This window comes from Typopeltis vanoorti, chromosome 7 (assembly GCF_054136105.1).
Source record: "Typopeltis vanoorti isolate ZY-2024b chromosome 7, IOZ_Tvanoo_1.0, whole genome shotgun sequence".
Classification (NCBI taxonomy): domain Eukaryota; kingdom Metazoa; phylum Arthropoda; class Arachnida; order Uropygi; family Thelyphonidae; genus Typopeltis; species Typopeltis vanoorti.
In genome coordinates, this window is record NC_143555.1 from 69,897,992 (window position 1) to 69,902,612 (window position 4,621).

The following is a 4,621-nucleotide window of genomic DNA, read 5'->3' on the forward strand; positions in this document are numbered from 1 at the left end:
GAATAGTTTCTGATAATATGGCGTTAAGTATTCGGACAAGTAGTTGCCATTTTTTTAAAATAATAATAATGATAATTTATTGATTGCTAAAATATTTATACATACAATAAACATCTTGTGTGACATTGTACCTTATAATTTTACAGAGTTCACCACTAAGTGCTGCATTTTCTACATTGGATTTCAATTAAAATTTTTAATAATACTTTTTTGCCTTTATATTATGTATTTACAACACATGTTCTTCTAATATTAACAATGAAGATTATACAGAATTTTTTGCATACTTTTTTTCAAAGTTTGAGAAAGAGTGATTATACAAACAAATTTCTGCATTTGTTTATAAGGATTACTTGTAGATGAGTGGGCAAGTTAATCCCACCTACTTTGAAGCTTGGGTTAGCTTTATGAAGAGAGTGGGATTTAGCCTTCACTATTTATGTTGTTGCTGCTGTTTATGTATGGGATGTAGGCATTGGATGCTAGTGATTTATGATGTGCATATTAGTGTTAATGGTATCTTAACTTTGTGAGTATATTTTTCAGAGTTCGTTTTCTAATGTTCTCTAGTTTTCTACGTGTTTTAAATTTCTTGGTAGGTTGTTGAGTTCCGTGGGTATCTGATGTGATCTCACAAAAGAACCGTATGAGTTGTTGAAGGGTGTGGGGATGTAGAGAGTTGTTGTAGGTCGTATTATACGATATATGTCTCTGTTGTTTCGATAGGTGATGTTGAAATAAATCCTTGTTAATGTCATGTAGTGTTTCATGTTTTTAATGCTCAGAATTCTGTGTATCGCCATGTGCTTGTCGGATATTGGTTGTTGCGTGTAAGGTGTCCAGATCACTATTGACACGATTTTCCTGTGTAGTGTTTCTAATTTTGTTAGGTGGCTGTTTGATGTATTTGCATAGACTGTTATTCCGTATCTGAGTAGGGATTCGCAGATACCGTGATATAGAAGTTTTTTTATGTTGGGTGGAATAATGTCTTTAACTTGGAAGAGTTTTGCTGCGATGATCCGGAGTTTGGTGTGTAGGTATTCTATATGTTTTGTCCATTTAAGGTCAAATGGACCTTAAATGGACTATTAGGTAGAATAATAATAATAATAATAATAATAATAATAATAATAATAATAATAATAATAATATTTTTTTAACATTTTATTATTTCTCAGATAAATTACATACATTATATGAACACAACTATGCAAAAAAAAATACTTTCTCGTACATATTTTTTTTTTAAATAATAATAATAACAATAACTGTTTACAACATATATTATTATAATATTCATAATGATGATTATTACAGATGCTTCTTTGCAATTTTACACTCTATATATACAATATCAATGGATATAATCACTCTACATTGCATACTTATGTTACAGTTATTACTTTTTGTGATTGGGGGAATATTTCTGTGCAGTTCTTGGATGAAGTCTGCGAAGTATTGGTTAAAGACATTTGCTAATTGTTGGATAGGTTTTGCGTCTTTCATGAAGCTGTGTTTTATGGTTTCGGAGGCGGTGGTGTTGGGAACAAAATCTAGCATCTCATTGATCAGATGCCAGTGTTTCATGTTGTTTTGTGCAGAGGTTAGTTTGTCTCTGTAGTAGCTTTTTTGCATTTCTGATTTGTGTTGTAAGGCGATTCCGTGTTATCTTATATTCAGTTTTTAAAGCTATGTTATTTGTATGTCGCTTTAATTCTTTCCATAAAGCGTCCTTTCTATGTATTTCTAGGATTAAGTTTTGTGTTATCCAAGGATTTTGTGTTGTTTTTGAACGAATTCTAACTTTCTTTGTAGCTTTCTTATATATTTCTTCCAGTGTGAGTTTAATGTTGTTGTATAAGATATCTGCTGAATCTGATGCCAGTTGTTCTAATTTTAATAGAACAACTGCCATCATATTATCATAGTCTATTTTTCTTATTTCGTGGTTGACTATTTTTTCGTCTATTATTGTTTTCTGTAGCTTCTCTTCTGTGGGACATTGCATGGATATTTCTTGGTGTGCAGGTTAAGAGCGGTGAAGTAATGGTCTGCTACTTTGCACTTTATGACTGATGCAGTGTAACTGTTTGGTGGTGCTCGGACGTTTATATGATCTAGACAGGAGGCAGTGATAGTATTACCGAATATTTCTTCTCCAATACATGATGTTATTGTTGGTATTAGATTATACATGGATAGCGTGTCTAGGTACTGTACAGTGTTGTTCTGGTTTTCGTTTGCAATATTTAGGTTTATGGTGCCAATTATCATTAGGTATTCGGTTGAGCATATTTCTTGTCTTGAAAGCAAGCAATTGAGTTCGTGTAAGACTTTTATCATGTTTAGGTTTTGTGGCCTGTAAATAGGATTTAGTATTATGGTCTTATGGAATGCTGTCTATTGGTGATATTAGTGATTTCGAGGCAAAGGGTTTCAGCATGCTCAAACTGATAGGCCGTTTCTTTTGCTATTAATTTTTGTTTGATAAATATTAAAATTCCACCCCCTCTTTTTGTTTGGCAACATGATCTATGTTGTTGGAAGCCTGGAATTTGGAAAGAAGTCGCTTTCATTAGTTATGGATACTTCTGTAAGAATCAATATATCAATAATATCAGCGTAATTCCTCAAATTCCTCACATAAGCCTGTAACAATAACCAATGTTTTCGGATGCTTCTTATGTTAATATGCAAGACTGAGAGACCTCTCACTTGTACTGTGTGTTGTTTCCATGCTTCAAGCGATTCGAAAGTACTATTACTGATGTATTCCGGTGTAATTACATCTATCTGATAGTTCACGTTCATTTTTGTTGTGTTGAGATCTTCTTATTGAATTAAGTTGGAGTCTTTTGTTTCACTCTGGCAACCTATCTATATCTTCCTTGATTTTCTTTTGTATAGACTTTGAAGTCTGTGACTTTCTCAAGAATATTGTGTCGTCTTTGATCCATAAAAATTGATACTTTGTTTCTTTTTTTTCTTTTCTTGCTTGGTTCAAAAGATTCTGATTGAAATACTCAGATAGAAAGATTGGCGTATTGTCTTGCGACGCATTTTAATCCTTGACTACTGGTTTTTTCAGTCTGCTGGCTTTTATGAGATTGTCTCTTGTAGATTTGCTTGTCAGACGAACTATGACTGGTGCGGGTCGTAGCGAGCCTTGTTTTTTGTTCTTCCTGGGAAACCGATTTATGGTCTGAATATCATTATGCGTAGGGGATGTCAATTCCATGGCCTAACTTTAAAACTACGTCTCTGAGATTTTCTGTGGATTCAGTTTCTGGAAGACCATTCATGAGAAGGTCTTCTTTATGTTGTTGTTGGTTTAAAACTTCGTATTGTAGTTTCAGGGAATTAAATTCGTGACGGAGTTCCGATGTGTCTTTTATCAATTTCTGCTTGCTGTCAATTAATGCGTTAATGCTGGTTTTAATGTCTTTTACAGACTTCTTCGACTTTTGAATTATTAAATTTAACAAACTCTTCATATTCGCTATTATTTTTTGTTATTTCTTTATTCTGTTTATCAAATAGTTTTTGGACAAGATCTACCAAGCTGGATTTTATATTTTCTAAACCTTTTTCTAGTAATAAATTTATTAGATAAATTTACTAATAAATTTAATAATAATAATAATAATAATAATAATAATAATAATAATAATAACAATAATAATGAGAACAAGAAAGACATAAATAAAGAAAGAAAATTAAGAACATGATGCTAAGAATAAAATCAATCTGTACTTGCTTCGGCAGTACGTATACTAAAATTGGAACGATTTTTTTTTTATGCTAGGAATAAAATCAATAATTTACGACATGTTGGGTCGTATATGGATTTACAGTGTTACGATGCGAAATAAGAATTATCATTAATATGGGCTTGCCTATAATACACATATGACACCTATGTTAAATGTAATCTAGTTTTCTAGATCAATTATCGTAAACTGTTGGGTGTGTTCTCCCTCTTGGACAACATCTAATTTGTGTGAAATGCATAAAAATTTATATTCATTGCTCCCTGCTAATGAAAACTATTTTTGTAATAACAGAACTTTATATTTAGAATATTTGTTGAAGAATATCTATATCCTTATCATGCACTTTATATTTAAATATAATCATAACAGTTGCATAGGTGAAATAAATAAATACTGTTGTTTATAATAGTAATACTGGCTGAGCTTTCTGTCAACTGGCTGTGAGGGTCAAAAATGTAGTAAGATAAGAAAATACAATATTAACATTAAATTTACCCACCTATAAAATAGAAATATTGATGTAATCTTATAAAAATGTGATCATTGATATAACTGTTTTGTTTTGTTTTACTGTGTTCAGTTTAAGCAAGCAATTTTCGTATTAAAATAGTTTCTTCTTATTACATCAAGAATATAAATAACAGGTGAAAACTGGTTATCTGTCTACTCCTTATCTCTTAATCAACCGCACTACAGACAGTCTTAACTTAACAATATCACTAAATTGTAAAAATGTCAGCTTATTGTGGCCATTTTGATAACGATGTCATAGAACAAATCACTGATAATAATATTTTATCGAACGTTAACTTGCTTAATACGAAGGATCTGCAGAAGTACCACAC